The sequence below is a fragment of the Nicotiana tabacum genome, chromosome 5 (genome assembly GCF_000715075.1).
Source record: "Nicotiana tabacum cultivar K326 chromosome 5, ASM71507v2, whole genome shotgun sequence".
NCBI classification, from domain to species: Eukaryota; Viridiplantae; Streptophyta; class Magnoliopsida; order Solanales; family Solanaceae; genus Nicotiana; species Nicotiana tabacum.
The window spans coordinates 17,693,907-17,711,763 of NC_134084.1; the positions used below are offsets into that span (position 1 = coordinate 17,693,907).

Sequence of the window (17,857 nt, forward strand, 5' to 3'; positions counted from 1 at the left end):
GAAAACAATTTTTCACTGAGATTTTAAAATATTATGTTAACTTTTGAAGATACACAAAATCTTAAAGGTTTCAAATAGTGTCCATTGCACTTTTATTGGTAAATTTTTAGCTGACCGTGAATGGTGAGAGAATAAAGAAGGGAGTTGGGGAAGTAAGTTTAGGTAACTTCTATTTGACTATATCTGATATGAAAGTTGAGTTCAACTTTTAGTGATAAAAGATAACTATATCTCTCCAAGTTGCGTTCTGTTCCCTACATCTCAAAAAACTTTGATGAATTTGTATTTAGATTGTGAAAAGACTAGATCTGTTTCCCTGCGAAAATTTGTGGGACTTGCAGTCAGTTTCTTATTTATCCGCTGCAAAAGGTACCAAAATTTCTCATTTTATTTTATGTCCATGAGATTTTGGTCCTCTTTCAAATTGCGTAAGGATTGCTTTATGACATTTTCCATATAAATGATCTTCATCAGACTTATATGATTATATAATGTTTTGTTTAAAAATAATTCAGGTAAGTATTCTGGTAAGGATGTCAAGATTCAGAGAAGCTAAGAAATCGAAGCTTTTGGTGATGGGCAAGGAAATCAGCACTGAAGCTAGTGAAATGTAAGCCTCCCAGGTAAATATTGAAGTTTGCGTTTTCTTCATGTTGCTGTAGTCTGATACGCCCAAACTCCATCACCCTTTTCGACGATCCACCATCTTTTGTTGTGAATTTACTCCGGGAAGGAGGATCTGTTGGGCAAGATACATCTTAGCCATGTACTAGGTAGTAGCAATCTTCCCGGCCCTACTTTTTGTAACGACCTATCTATGGGTCCACCACCCACCACTGTGTAGTTCCACTAGTTTGTACTAATGTAAACCATGCACTAAATATGACATTGCAGCACATTACTCCTTGTATGTCTAATTTTTTTATATATATACCTAGTTTTCTTTCTGACCGGGGAGAAGAGAGTTCATGTTGCTAAATCTCACAGAAACCTACTTTCTATATATGGTGTATTCTACTTCTGTTTTGAGAATATCCGTTCATGCATGATTAGTAATTAGATTAAGGTAGCCTTTTGGATTCTTGTCTATTGCCATTCGTATCGTGGAACGTTCATGAAACCTCTTTCAGTCTAATTACATCCAGAATTTGGCTATGCTGTAATCACATCTCTAATTTAACCATATTATTAGGATACTAGTTAGTCTGATAAATGAAAAAAGATCTATTATATGTAAAATCTTGATAAAAGGCACAACATCGTCCCGTAAGTTTGGACTTTGATTCAAAATGGCACTTAAATATAAAGTGGTGCAGTATTAGTCCTTCAAGTATGTTAAAGTGCACTATTAATGCTGCATTTATTGGTATTGGATTACACTGTCCTCTGAATATGAAAAGGCCATCTGACATATTAATTCCATTAGTAACTTTTAAGTTCCCTTGCAACTATTTAGTTTCCCCTGAATTCTTTCATTCTATCTAAGGAAAAACAAAAAGAACACCTCTTCTCCTCTGTAATTACATATTCTTGGCAGCCATGAAAATCCCTCCAAAGAAACCTCATTTTTTCAAACCCATTCTGCCAGGTTTCAAGAATGGACTTGTGAGTAATACGTTAAAACTTCTTTTCATCTTTTGTTATATATATATCTGCTTTATGTATGATATAGAGCTGAAGGTAGGGGATGTTAGATGTTCTAAATGAATACTCTTTCATTGATTAATTGGGTAGATAATAGTATTGTCACTTTTTAGAAATAGATATTAGTCATTTTGGGACAAGGCTATACTAATTATACTTATTGTTGTACTGCAGAAAATTCCTACTGGTTTCTTGAAGTATCTGAAGGTACATGAACACATTGAACGTGCAGTATTGAGAAGGGGTATTAAGCAGTGGCGGGTGAAGGTGAATGGCCGATATATAGAAGAAGGTTGGGAAAAGTTTGCAGAGGAGCATGATTTGCAGTTAGGAGATTTATTGGTGTTCAGACATGAAGGAAACATGGAGTTTGAAGTTTCCATATTTGATTCAAGTCACTGCGACAGAGAATATTCGGAGTATTTGCGACAACAACAAGAAGAAGCCAATAATGTTGAAGAGATTTCCAAGAAATTTGAATTCAAAGGTGAAGTTTTTTATGGAAATTATTTTCTTGATTAATTATGAAACTTGTACAGGAAACAATACATAAACACTAATGATGCTTATTTTCTAACAGAAACCTAAAGGTTGGGTGGATATATAATGCTATTATAATTTTTTATGTGTAATTTAATTTGTCATATTTAATTTCTTGTCAATGTGACAGAAAAACCGAGTCGCGGTATCAAGTTGTCAATAAACGAGGATTCTTCTCATGCAGAAGCAGCTACTTATGAAAAGCCTTTTGGTCAATCTCATTTTGTCTGCACTATCCAACCTTATTGCCTTTTCCGTGGTTACTTGGTAAGTCTCAATACTCATTTTGTATGCACTATCAAACCTTATTGAATTTTAGGCTAAAGCAATGGTGTGAGCATGAATTTATGTAAACAGTGTTGATTTATTGTCGAAATTCGGCTTGCATATACTGATTTAGCTCTGGGGCGATGGCCGAAGGGGGTCTAATGCGTTACTTCTTAACCAAAATTAGCTTACTTTGCATTATTTATCAAGATTTTTCAAGTGATGGATGTCACATTTGATTGAAAGTGTTTCTACAACTGGGATAAAGGTAGTATGTTCTTATTTTTCTCATTGTTAATTGGTGTTATATAGTCGAAGAAACATGAAGAATAAGAACTGTTTATTGATGTGTGCAAATGGTTATACACCATGTCAGTCCCTTCCTCGACAATTTGCAAAAGCAAATGGTCTCAGCAACAAGAAGTGTGATTTGATTATAAAAGATGATAGACAAAGGTCGTGGAAATTAAAGCTAAGTTCTTCCAAAAGTCGAGTCTATATGGGAGATGGATGGCGTAAACTTGTTACTGATAATTGCTTAAAAGAGGGAGATCGTATAAGGTTTGAGATTGCTACTAATGGAGAGACGCCAATATGGAAATCTCAAGTTCTTACTGATGAAACTCCAATCAGGAAGTTTCAAGGCAAGTTTCTCATCTTATAGCCAGCCCCCCTTATTTCTTTGTTGATCTCTTTTATTGTCATATGCATTTCCATATTCTGCGTAACGTCTTGGATGGAAAAACTTCTATTTTTTGTCTTAAGTGTGTAAAAGTTAATTTTACAATTTTCATTTAATAGAAACAGGAAATTGTGGTGTTACTCCGTTATTGTTCGTATTTCTTATTTCTTATAACTTGCTTTCATCAACATATTAGTCTTTGCCGCTATAGTAGTTTCTTATGTCAAGGAGATTCAACAAAAAAACCTTTGCTCCGCCCATGCTAGAAATGAATTATTCATCAAATGAATTGTTTTATAAATTTTTTTATGAAAATTAATTTTTTTACATACATTTTAGATCATACAAAACATAGTTAGTGCAAATTAAGAAAATAAATCTACACATTTCTGTTTCCTCCCTGTATTAATAGCATAGCAAAGTCTTATATAAAGGGTACTTTTTAGCTACTTGTTATAACAACAATACTGGCTTAAAACTCTTAAATCAATATCATATTAAAGTACAGTTTGTTTTATGGATCCTCTCAACTTTATAGGTTGGAAACTTTAATGGCCAGTTCCAGTCCTCAACTTTTTTTTTTTCTGTAATTTTTTGGAAATTATTTTCTAGATTAATTATGCGACATGTAAAGGTAATAATACATTCAGACCTACACGGCGAGTAGAGGGGTCACCTGAACTCGTTAGCCTCGGCCAAAACCATGTATCAATATTTGTATATACATCAAGGATCCATAAATAATTTTGATGTGCCCCCTCAATAATAATTTAGCACTACTACATGGTAGTCAACTTAGTATAACTATTTTTTCTTCAAATCTCTCTCAAAAGCCTCAAACCAAGCTTCTCTCCACAAATAGTTCTTCAGAACTTCTACACAAAATAGTCCAAAACTTTTTTTGAGAAACATCCTTCTAGATGTCGAAAAGGTGATAGAGAGAGACATAAAAAGATTAAAGGAAATTGGAAGGGGGATAAGATATTCCATTAGCAATAAGCCAGTCACGGCCTTCTTTATGACTAAGTTTATAAACATCACCATTTTCTTGACCGGTATAAAAACAAGTAATTCAGCAAAATTTCCCCCTAAAAACAGCCATAGAGAAACTCCAAAAGTCCTTCTGCCTTCAAAAATCACTTCGCAAAGAAGCAAAAGTTCGTCGATTCAACGACAAAGACTCTGCTTGGACTGCTTAACAAACCTTTAATCTTGATCTTAGTTGAGTAAGTTTTTGAGAATTTTGAACATCCTTTAGGTCACTGACTCATAATCATTAAGTTTTCAAGGAGTTAGCACGCCAAATTTTGTCGCTACTAGCCGACATATCTATTTTAAAAATTGTAAGTGGTATCCTCGCTACGCTCAAATCCTGGATCCGTGTCTGAATATATAAACAAAATGCTTAATTTACAACGAAAACTTATATTGTCTTAACCAAAAGGTGCGGTGGGTATCTAAATTCCCTTCATCTTTTAAGTATCATTATTTATCATACATAATTACTTGACAATGTAACAGATAAACCGAGCCCCAGAATCAAGTTGTCAAACAAGGCTTCTTCCCATGCAGAAGCTTCTACCAAAAAGCCTTTTGGTCACTCTTATTTTAAATGCACTCTTGGGGAATATTGCCTTTCGAGTGGTTTCTTGGTAAGTCTTAGAACTCATTTCGTGCAAACTCTTCAAGAATCTTCAGGCTAAAGGAAAGCTTATGTGCACCATTTTTTCATATTCCTCTGTTAATGGGATTCAAATATGAATTGGTTTATGATGTGTACAAACGGTTATACACCATTTCAGTACCTTCCTAAACAATTTGCAATCGCAAATGGTCTCGCCAACAAGTGCAGTTTGATTATAAGAGATGAAAAACAAAGGTCGTGGAATTTAAAGCTAAGCTCTCGGAAAAACAAAAATGAAGTCTATATTGGAGATGGATTTCATTGTTGATAATTGCTTAAAGAAGGGAGATCGTGTAATGTTTGAGGTTGTCACTAATGGAGAAACACCAATATGGAAATTTCAAGTTGTTACTGATGGAGAAACTCCAGTCTGTGATCAAGGCAAGTATTCTCTTCTTTGGGGATAATCTTTGTTTTGGTCTTTTTGTTTGGTTGCTGTAGTGTACAAAACTTATTTTTACATTTTTGACTTAATAGTCAAAACAAATTGTGGCTAACTTTGGGGAGTGACTTCCTAATATTATGGAAAATATGCTAAGAGAATGTTGGTTACATGCGTAACAGATCGAAAATTATTAACACTTAAAACAATGTCACTTAATATAGTTATCATTTTAAACCCTTTGGCTTCCCAGAAATTTTTACGTTGACTTACATAATCTAATGTTTTGTAGGTAATATAGTTATCATTTAAAACCCTTTGGCTTCCCAGAAAGTTTTGTCGTTTCAATTTGTGTGAATTCATTTGACTGTGCACAGAGTTTAAGAGAAGAGAGAAGAGAGAAGGCTTTTAAACTTGTGTAAAATGAGGCACATATATTTTGTGTGGCTATAATCATTGCATAAAGGTAAATTGTTTCCAAACAAGGAAAGGAGTCATTCTTTTTGGCACGGACTAAAAAGGAAATAGGTTCACATAAATTGAAATGGAGGGAGTATATTTCTCCTATTTTAATTGGGTTATTATTTATTAAACTGAAAGTAAAAAATAAAAAACTTGAAATAAGAAAATACTACCTTAAATTTGTGTTTGCCGGTCACTATGATTTTTGTGTGATTTAGTGAAAGTTTTATGATTTTATGACCGTTTATGAAATTTACCCGTACTTTATCTCAGCTGGCTCTAAACTTTTAAATCAACGTCGTATTAAAGTGCAGTTTGTTGTATGTATTCCCTCAAGTTTATAGGGTGGAAACTTTAATGGCCAGTTCCGGTCCTCAACTTTTTTTTTTATGCTATTACTCTTGAAATTATTTTCTAGATCACTTATGCAACCTTTAAAGGAAATAATACATTCAAACCTACATTTCGAGTAGAGGGGTCACGGGAACTCGTTAGCCTCGGCAAAAACAATATATATATATATATATATATATATATATTTGTATATATATCAAGGACCCCCTAAACAATTTTGATGTGCCCCCTCAAACGCAGAAGCTGGATTGTTGTGGTGGTTTAGCATGCAGCATTATCTCCTCCCTCACTAGATGAACGGAGATTGAGACCTACACCAGCGTAATTCTGCACTTTTTCATTTTAGTTTTTTCCTCCTTGAATTCAAGATAGTTTAGTATTCTGTATTTAGTGCTTAACTTGTTTTTTTTCCTTTATCTTTTCTAAGTTCAACAATAATTTAGCACTAGTATATAGTAGTCAACTTAGTATAGCTTTTTTCCCTTCAAATCTCTCTCTCAATACCCTCAAACCAAGCTTCTCTCTATAATTATTGCTTCAGAATTTCTACACAAAATAGTCAAAAACTCTTTTTGAGAATTTTTTTTCTTAATCTTTTCTAAGTTAATGATAATTTAGTACTAGTACATGGAAGGGGATAAGATATTCCATTAGCAAGAAGCCAATCACCTTCTTTATCCCCAATTATATCTAAGCTTATAAGCATTATTGTTTTCTTGACATGTATCAAAATAAGTAATTCACCAAAATTTTCCCCAAAAACAGTAATAAAAAACTTCAAAAACCCTTCTGCCTTCAAGGATTACTTCGATAAAGTAGCAAACATCCATCGATTCAACGACGGTGACCGAGACTCTGTTTGGACTGCTTAACAAACCTTTAATCTGATCTTATTTGAGCAAGTTTTTGATTCTTTTGAACATCTTACGGTCACTGACTCATAATCATTAAGTTTTCAAGGAGTTAGCACGCCAAAATTTGTTGCTACTAGCTGACATATCTATGTTAAAAATAGTGGTTTCCCTCTACGATCAAATCCTGGATCCGTGTCTGAATACATAAACAACATGCTTAATTTACAAGAAAAACTGATATTATCTAGGTGGGGTGGATATCTGGCTTTTGTTCATCTTTTAAGTATCATTATTTGTCATATTTAATCGCTTGACAATGTAACAGATAAACCGAGCCCCAGAATCAAGTTGTCAAACAAGGCTTCTTCCCATGTAGAAGCTGCTACCAAAAAGCCTTTTGGTCAATCTTATTTTAAATGCACTCTTGGGGAATATTGCCTTTCGAGCGGTTTCTTGGTAAGTCTCAAAACTCATTTCGTGCATACTCTTCAAGAATCTAAAGGAAGCATATGTGCACCATTTTTCGTATATTCCTCTGTTAATTGAAGTCAAATATGAACTCAAATATGAACTGTTTTATGATGTGTACAAATGGTTATACACAATTTCAGTACCTTCCTAAACAATTTGCAATCGCAAATGGTCTCGCCAACAAGAGCGGTTTGATTTTTTTATTTTTTTTTATTTGCACCGGGTGTCCGAGTCTCTAAGAGCCCCGACTAATCCCGAGGGTGCACAAGCCCTCGGCAAGGAGTTTCCCGCAAGTGCACCACGGTTAATTCAGGTTTTACCCAGTCCGATGGCCCTCAGAAATTGTTTGCACCTAGTGGGTTTCGAACTTGAGACCTTGAAAGGGAGCAAACCCTAAGGCTCAAGTCAATTGCTACCAGGCCAACCCCTGAGGGTTCAGTTTTGTTTTTCGAAGAGTTTAGCTTAAAATTCCACGACCTTTGTCTTTCATCTCTTACAGAGCGGTTTGATTATAAGAGATAAAAGGCAAAGGTTGTGGAATTTTAAGCTAAACTCTTGGAAAAACAAAACTGAAGCCTATATTGGAGATGGATGGCGTAAATTCATTGTTGATAACTCCTTAAAGAAAGGAGATCGTGTAATGTTTGAGGTTGTCACTAATGGAGAAACACCAATATGGAAATTTCAAGTTGTTACTGATGGAGAAACTCCAGTCAGGGATCAAGGCAAGTATTCTCTTCTTTGGAGATAATCTTTGTTTTGGTCTTTTTGTTTGGTTGCTGAAGTGTACAAAACATATTTTTACATTTTTGACTTAATAGACAAAACAAATTGTGGCTAACTTTGGGGAGTGATTTCCTAATCTTATGGAAAATATGCTAAGAGAATGTTGGTTACATGCGTAATAAGAGATCGAAAATTATCAACACTTAAAGCAATGTCACTTAATATAGTTATCATTTTAAACCCTTTGGCTTCCCAGCAATTTTTACGTTGACTTACATAATCCAATGTGTTTTGTAGGTCATATTTCTTGAGAAAATGCAAGCATCCTTCGAGAGGTCGACTGAACAATGAAGCAATTCGTAGAAAAAAGAAAAATTAAAGCAGTTAAATCTCTCTCTCTCTTGGATGCCCCTGCGCATAAACATATGGATAGGGATGCCGATTCAAATGCAGCTAGAAAGGCTCGTTTGAGTGATTCATAAACCCCTTCTCTCTCCTTTGATGTCTACTCAATCTAAACGTTGGGAACGACTAAAAGCGGTTGCTTCTAAACTCTATGGTTCACATCGATTACCCTTAGAATTCAGGTTGGGTAGGGGAAAGTCTCTCAATCCCTATTTGAAGGCGAAGATGATCGATTCTCTTTTTCGAAGGGATTTAAAGCCCAAGGAGATAGGGCTCTTTCCAGACGAGCTGGTATTCGATGGAAAAGAAATTTTACATTAAACAATATTTTGTCCATTGGATCATCAAGAGTGTGTTATATTCATGTATTGACTAGCTTAAAAATTGCTAATGGGGCAAAAAATCAATTGAAATTGGGTTGTTTTAAGTTCATTTTTTTACCTGCCAAATTTTTATAAAAAAAATTATCAGTTCTTCTAGTTCAGTGCCATTTCCTATATCAAATCACGCATTAATTTTTAAGATGATTTATTTTGAATTGTTGATCAATTTTAGCTTTTTGATATATATGTTGAACATAACCAGCAATATTTTCATTTGAAACAAAGAAAGGAAAAACTTTGCATGTGGCAGGTTTCATAATTTCTATTACCTTAAATACTAAGGGGTCGTTTGGTAGGATGCATTAGATAAATTAATGCATGCATTAGCTTTGTGTATTAATAATACATTATTTGGTAGACATTTTGAACTTATGCATTAGTTATGCAGACATTAGTTATACATCTTATTTGGTATTATCCTATGTATAACTAATGCATAGAAAACAATGATATTAGCAATGTAATGGATTTTAATGCATGTATTAGCTTAGTTAAAGACAGAATTGTCCTTCAAAATTTATGTTTTATTAAAATATACTAGTTAGTATATTAATGCAAGTTCAAAATAATCCAAATAGTGAGAAATAAAATTATATCCCTAGTAAATAAATAAATACTTAGCATATTTCCTTTTTTATAAATAAATATTTAATTTTATTTTACAACATAGGTAGACAAATAAAATAATTTTTTTAAAACTTTTTCATATAAAAATATTTCTCAACATATATTTCTTTTAAAAAGTTAGAGTGTGGACTAGATTTGAGGGTATTTTTGTAAATAAATAATTCTTTTAGAAATTGTGCAATACTTTAATACATCAAACCAAACAATGGATAAGAAATATGTCAGCATAACTAATACCAGCATAACTAATACTAGCATTACTAATACACCATATTTAGCATTATTCTTATGCACCCTACCAAATGACCCCTAAAGGTGTTATTGTTGGTTTTTAACCAAACAAAACCATCAATCTGGCAATTGTTGAGCTTGCTTGTTGAAGAGACAAATTGAATCTATTGTTTTTGAAAGTTTGAGTTAAATCTAACCTTTGGGAATTGTCGTGATTGGTATTAGAATGTTGGATATCAAATTTGGAGTTGACTTGGATTATCTATGAAGTAAAAACATGTTGATGATATTTCTCATAAACTTACGGTAAAACGCTAGGAATTGTGAACTATTTGTACTAAAGTCCTGACAATCCATCAAGACTCGTGGCAAGTCCATCTATCAGAAACTCATGACGAATTGCCATAACTTGTAGCAAGAGAAGTCTTCTGGTAATTCGCCAAGAACTAGACTCCTACTTATGATCTGAACACTATTTCTACAGAGCTTATTTAAATGGAGTTAAAACTTAAACAATGGCTCGAAGAAATTGGGGATAAAGGCGGGGACAAGAAGTTGTACAGGCTGGCAAAGGTGAGGGAGCGGAAAGCCCGGAATCTGGACCAAGTGAGGTGCATAAAAGGCGAGGAGGGTAGAGTTTTATTGGAGGGGGCACAGATTAGGCAGAGATGGCGGTCTTGCTTCCATAAACTCTTAAATGAAGAGGGAGATAGGAGCATTGTGCTAAGGGAGTTGGAGTACTCTGAGCGGCAGCAAAATTTTGGGTACTGTAGACGCATACGAGTGGGGGAGGTTGTAGGGGGTATGCGCAGGATGAGTAGGGGTAGAGCGACTGGGCCGGACGAGATCCCGGCGGAATTCTGGAAGAGAGTGGGTAAGGAAGGCTTGGAATGGCTTGCTAGGTTGTTTAACGTCATTTTTAGGACGAAGAAGATGCCCGAAGAGTGGAGGCGGAGTATGATGATCCCGTTGTACAACAACAAGGGGAATGTCCAAAACTGCAACAACTATATGAGTATCAAGTTTTTAAGCCACACGATGAAAGTGTGGGAGAGGGTGATTGAAGGGAGGTTGAGGAGGTGTGTATCCATTTCCGAGAACCAGTTTGGTTTCATGCCGGGACGGTCGACTACTGAGGCCATTCACATTATGAGAGGATTGATGGAGCAGTATAGGGCAGTGAAGAAGGATTTGCATATGGTGTTCATTAACCTGGAGAAAGCCTATGACAAAGTCCCGGCAGTTTCTATGGAGATGTTTGGAGGTTAGAGGACGGGGTTGCATCAGGGATCAACACTTTGCCTGTTTTTGTTTTCCCTGGCTATGGATTCTTTGACGCGACACATTCAAGGGAAGGTGCCTTGGTGCTTGTTATTTGTGGATGACGTAGTCCTGATTGATGAGACGCGAGGTGGCGTTAACGAGAGGTTGGAGGTCTAGAGACATACTCTGGAATTTAAGGGTTTCAAATTGAGCAGGACCAAGATGGAGTACTTGGAGTGCAAGTTCAACGGTGTTACCCAAGAGGCGGACGGGGATGTGAGACTCGATACACAAGTCATTCTCAGGAGAGAGAGTTTCAAGTATCTGGGGTCTATAATTCAGAAGGATGGGGAGATAGATGAGGATGTCATACACCATATCGAAGCAGGGTGGAAGAAGTGGAGGCTCACTTTCGGTGTCTTGTGTGATAAGGATGTACCGTTGAGACTTAATGGTAAGTTCTACAAGGTAGTGGTTAGACCGACTATGTTGTATGAGGTAGAGTGTTGGCCAGTCAAAAACTCCTATGTCCAGCAGATGAAAGTATTGAAAATGAGGATGTTGAGATGGATGTGTGGGCATACTAGGTTTGATAGAATCATGAAAGATGTTATTCGAGACACGGTGGGAGTGGCCCCTGTGGAGGCAAAGATGTGTGAGGCGAGGTTAAGATGGTTCAGGTATGTTAAGAAGAGAAGCACAGATGCCCCAGTCAGGAGATGTGAAAGGTTGGACTTGGGAGGTGAGAGGAGGGGTAGAGGTAGGCTAAAGAAGTCTTGGGGAGAGGTGATCAGGCGAGACATGACGCAGCTTGAGCTAACCGTGGACATGACCCTAGATAGAAGGGTGTGGAGGTTGAAGATTAGGGTAGAAGGTTAGTAGGTAGTCGTGCGTTTCCCTTTGTCTTCTCTAGTTCGATAGTATTAGTGCTAGTATGGTACCCTTTTTTCCTTAGTTTGCTATATTCACATGTCTTGTTCCGTTATTACTTGACATCGGTAATTCCGTAGTTTGCTAGCAGTACTTCGTTCATATTCTCGTTTGTTGTCTTGGATTTAGTTTTCTAAATATATTATCTTGATATTACTTGTTATCGGTACCTCTTTCATATTCTCTGTTGCTATCTTCGATTTAGTTTTCTAATTATTTGTCTTGCTATTACTTGCTATCAGGGTTTATTTCACCTTCTTTAGCCGAGGGTCTATCAGAAATAGTCTCTTTGCCCTTCTAGGATAGGGGTAAGGCTGTGTATATCCTACCCGACCCCACTTGTGGGATTATACTGGGTGGTTGTTGTTGTTGTCCTATTTTTAATGTCGTTGATTTCATTTTTATAATTATGAAACTTTAGTCCTATAATTCTATTTTTGTTATGAATAGAATTCTATTTAGAGTGAATGTCTATCTTGTAGAGAGTTTTACTTTGTGGCTAAGTCATTTTTCCCCTATAAATAAAGGGGTCTTACCCCATTGTAAATCATCCCAAAATTCAATAAGAATTTTCTCTCTCTCTTTCTCTGCAATATTGTTCTTCTTCTTTTATTGTTTTATAACACATTATCAGCATGAGAGTCTACCGTCTCAAGAAGATTAAGGTACAACTTTTTTTCTCTTTTAATTATGACTGATATTATGAAAAGAAAGTTCGTTGCCCTTGAAATTTCGGGCAAGAACTATATGACATGAGTGTTGGATACTGAAATCCATTTAGATGCAATGAGTCTTGGAGATGCCATTAAAGACAAAACTAAAGTATCCACCCAAGATTGTGCTAAGGCCTTGATTTTCTTGCGCCATCACCTTGATGAATGGTTGAAAATAGAATATCTCACAGTCAAAGATCCACTTGTTTTGTGGAATGGCTTAAAGGAAAGATATGACAACTTAAAATTGGTCACTCTTCCACAAGCACGATATGATTGGGCTCATCTGAGGTTCCAAGACTTTAAGTCTGTTTCTGAATATAATTCTGCAATGTTCAGAATTACTTCTAAATTGAAACTCTGTGGAGATACTATCACTGATTATGATACGTTTGAAAAAACGTTCACAACGTTTCATGCCTCCAATATGGTCTTGCAACAACAATACAGAGAGAAAGGCTTAAAAAAGTACCCTGAGTTGATTTCTCTTCTCCTTGTGGCTGAGCGAAACAATGACTTGCTCATGAGAAATCACGAAAATCGACCCACTGGGTCTACACCATTGCCTGAAGTGGATGAGGTGTATTCCCATTATGTTAAGCGTGGAAAGGGTCGTGGCCCTATTCGTAGTCGTGGTCGTGGTCGTGGCCGTGGACAAGGAAGAAATATTCCTGGTGTTGATCACCCCCCAAAGAAAAATAACCACCAAAAGTGGAAAGGGAAAGATGAGAAACCAAAGGCAAATGGTACAGAAACCGATTGTTATCGTTGCGGTGGAAAAGGCCATTGGGCAAATAATTGTCGTGTACCAAGACATTTGGTTGAGCTTTATCAAGCATCTCTAGAGAACAAAGGCCCTGAAGCTAATTTTGTCTCTGACAATGATTTTGACATCACCCACTTGGATGTGGCAGACTTCTTTGAGCACCCTGATGGGAAAATAGACCACTTGATCGGTGATGGATCCGTGATTAAAGATGATTGAGTAGTTTAATTTTTATTTTTGCCTATTCATAGTAGTTAGTGAATAAATATCATGTAATCATAGTTCTTTACATGAGTAGTAGTCATTAGTTTTATTTATTTTATAAAATTGTGTTAGTTCGTTTTGATTAAATGTAGTTCTAGTATTCGTTGCAAATGATGTTTCAATTTATTTAGTCTTCAATGATTAATATATTATTTGTTAAAGTAATTGTGATATGAAAAAAAAATCAGTTACTGGAGTTGAACAATAGAAGTTAGTTCTGCCTTGTTAAAGTAAGTCTTTTGAAAGTTAGTTCTGCTTATTTATTTTTATCGAGGAACGAAAAAAAGAATCTAGCGAAAACCGGAACTTACAGATGTAAGATATACGATAGCAACTCAATTAGTGAATTACTACCCTTGTTATCAATTATGTATAATTGATTATGTGTATAAATTAATAGAAAAAAAAATTCACAATTGTCCAAGTAGACGTTTTCTCTTTTTTTTGATTGTTAAGGTATAAGGCGTCAATCTACATAACTCGACCATGTGAATTTTCGTAATGGTCACGCTAATTTTATTTATTTATTTTCACTTCATTTCATAGTCCTGATTTTGGAAGTTTAGGCTTATTGAAATTATGTGAGATAAAAGAACAACAATGAACAAGCCGATTGTAATTCGGAAAAATATGCTGCACTTTTAATAGTTGTGTTCAAGCAAATTGTTTGTAAGCCTAGTTTATTTCTCTGAAAATACTAATGTTTATTCGTATATTTGTTTTGCATGTAAAACAATGGGAAGAAAATATGGATATTCCACAAAGCAAACTTGGATCAAAGTTCAATTGTAAAAATATTTGTTTAATTGATTCATGTATGACACATACAATATTCAAAGAGAAGAAATATTTCTCTCATTTAAATATGTGTAAGGCAGATGTTACTACAATTTCTGGTAGTAGTAAATTAATTGAAGGCTCTGGAAGAGCTACTATAACTCTGCCTAAGGGAACAATACTTATCATAAAGAATACAATGTTCTCCTCCAAGTCCAAGAGGAACTTGTTGAGTTTTAAAGATATCCGTCGAAATGGATATCATATTGAGACAATAGATGAGAATAATCTTGAATATCTCATCATTACCAAGAATGTCTCTGGCCAAAAGAGGGTTATTGAGAAGTTCTCATCTTTATCTTGTGGCATGTATTGGACAAGAATTAGTGCAATTGAGGCACATTCTATTGTAAACCAAAAGGTTACTGATTCCAATACTTTTGTACTTTGGCATGATCGATTGGGACACCCTGGATCGATTATGATGAGACGAATTATAGAAAACTCAAATAGGCATCCGTTAAAGAATTTAAAGATTCTTTTAAATGATGAATTTTCTTGCACTTCTTGTTATCAAGGCAAGTTAATTATTAGACCATCACCAACAAAGGTTGGAATTGAGTCCCCTGCGTTTTTGGAACGTATACAAGGGGACATTTGTGGATCTATTCACCTACCTAGTGGGTCGTTTAGATATTTTATGGTCTTAATAGATGCATCTTTTAGATGGTCCCATGTGTGCCTATTGTCATCTCACAACCTCGCATTTGCAAAATTAATGGCACAAATAATTCGATTACGGGCACAATTTCCCGATAATCCAGTTAAGTCTATTAGACTTGATAATACTACTGAGTTATCCCAAACATTTAATGATTATTGCTTATCAATTGGGATAAAAGTGGAACATCTAGCTCATGTTCACACTCAAAATGGTCGTGCAGAGTCGTTAATTAAACGTCTGTAATTGATAGCAAGACCGTTACTCATGAAAACGAGACTGCCAACTTTTGTTTGGGGTCATGCCATTTTGCATGCAGCAATGCTAGTTCGTCTCAGACTGACAAATTATCATAAATATTCCCCATTGCAACTAGTTTTGGGTCATGAACCTAATATATCCCATTTAAGAATTTTTGGATGCGCAGTATATGTGCCTGTAGCACCGCCACATCGCACCAAAATGGGTCCGTAAAGAAGGTTAGGAATATATGTTGGGTTTGAATCGCCTTCCATCATTCGCTACCTAGAAACATTGACGGGGGATTTGTTTACTGCACGATTTACAGACTGTCGATTCGATGAGACACTTTTCCCAAAATTAGGGGGAGAAGTTGGTGAAACCAAACGAGAAATTTTCTGAAAAAATCCATCATTATCTCATCTTGATCCACGTGCTACTATTTGTGAAAAAGAGGTGCAAAAGATTATCTTTTTGCAAAGAATCGCAAATTAAATGCCAGACGCATTTACGGATTTGAAAAGGATGTTTCAATCCATATTGATGTCCCTATTGGATAATCTTCTAGTGTCATAGCTAATGAGTCAAAAGCACGCCTAAAACGTGGCAGACCATTAGGTTCCAAGATCGAAATCCTAGAAAAAGGAAAATAAATGATCAAAATGACACTACGAAAGAATCTCATGAAGAAATCCACGATTTAATAAATTCTCAGATTCATGAGGAATCCACTAAGCCCGAGGCTCAAGAAAATAAGGAACTATCAATAAATCCAATCGATATTGAGAAAAAGTTGAATCGAGGGGATATAGTGGTGGATTATGTTTTTGTATATAATGTTGCATCTAGAATTATGCAAGAAAGTGAGGATCTTGAACCTCAATCTGTTTGAGAATGTCGACAAAGACTTGATTGGCCAAAATGGCAAGAAGCAATCCAATCAGAGTTGAACTCACTTGCAAAATGTGAAGTTTTTGGGCCTGTAGTCCAAACACCTAATGGTGTTAAGCCTGTTGGCTATAAATGGGTTTTTGTACGCAAGAGAAATGAGAAAAACGAGGTACAAAGATATAAGGCACGCCTTGTTGCATAAGGATTTTCACAAAGGCTTGATGTCAATTATGAAGAGACATATTCACCCGTTATGGATGCTATAACTTTCCGCTATCTCATTAGTTTTGTTGTCCATGAAAAGGTTGACATGCATTTAATGGATGTGGTTACCGCCTACCTTTATGGCTCACTTGATAATGAGATATATATGAAAATTTCCGATGGATTTAAAATGCCAAACGCAAATAATTTAAAGTCCCGGAAAATGTTTTCAATCAAATTGCAAAGATCGTTGTATGGTCTAAAGCAATCAGGACGAATGTGTATAATCGTCTTAGTGAGTATTTATTAAAGGAAGGCTATATAAATGATGTCATTTGCCCATGTGCTTTTATAAAGAAAACAACATCGGAATTTGTTGTACCTGCCGTATATGTTGATGACATAAACCTTATTGGAACTCCTATAAAACTCCAAAAGGCAATTGATTATTTAAAGAAAGAATTCGAGATGAAAGATCTCGGAAAGACAAATTATGTCTTGGTTTGCAAATTGAACATTTGGCAAACGGAATTTTTGTTCATCAATCTGCATACATAGAAAAGGTATTGAAACGGTTTTACATGGATAGAGCACATCCATTAAGTACTCCGATGGTTGTTCGATCACTTGATGTGAATAAGGATCCATTCCGGCCTCAAGAAGAGAATGAAGAGCTACTTGGTCCTGAAGTACCATATCTTAGTGCAATTGGTGCACTAATGTATCTTGCTAATACTACAAGGCCTGACATAACTTTTTCAGTTAATGTCTTAGCAAGATATAGCTCTGCTCCTACAAGGAGACACTGGAATGGAATCAAACACATATTGCGGTATCTAAAAGAGATTACCGATATGGGCTTATTTTATGGCAACAATTACAGTCCCGATCTGGTTGGTTATGATGATGCTGTGTATTTATCTGACCCACACAAGGCTCGGTCTCAAACAGGTTATGTATTTACCTGTGGAGACACTGTCATATTTTGGCGATCGACTAAGCAATCAATTGTGGCTACTTCATCTAATCATGGTGAGATAATTGTTATTCATGAAGCAAGTCGAGAGTGTGTGTAGTTGAGGTCTATAATACATCTTATTCGAGACAAATGTGGTTTGAAATGTGACAAATTGCGCACAATTTTGTATGAAGATAATGCAGCATGCATAGTTCAATTGAATGGAGGATTCATAAAAGAAGATAGGACAAAACACATTTTTACCAAAGTTATTTTTCACACATGATCTTCAAAAGAATGGTGATATCAATGTGCAACAGATTCGTTCAAGTGATAATATGGCTGATTTGTTCACAAAATCTCTACCAATGTCAACCTTCAAGAAGCTAGTGTACAAAATCGGGATGCGAAGGCTCAA

General features: G+C 35.6%; 1 pseudogene; it reads left to right on the top strand.

The window, feature by feature from the left end:
* The first annotated feature begins 481 nt into the window (after positions 1 to 481).
* On the top strand, positions 482 to 8,950 carry LOC107787749 (B3 domain-containing protein REM10-like; annotated as a pseudogene).
* Positions 8,951 to 17,857: the final 8,907 nt, after the last annotated feature.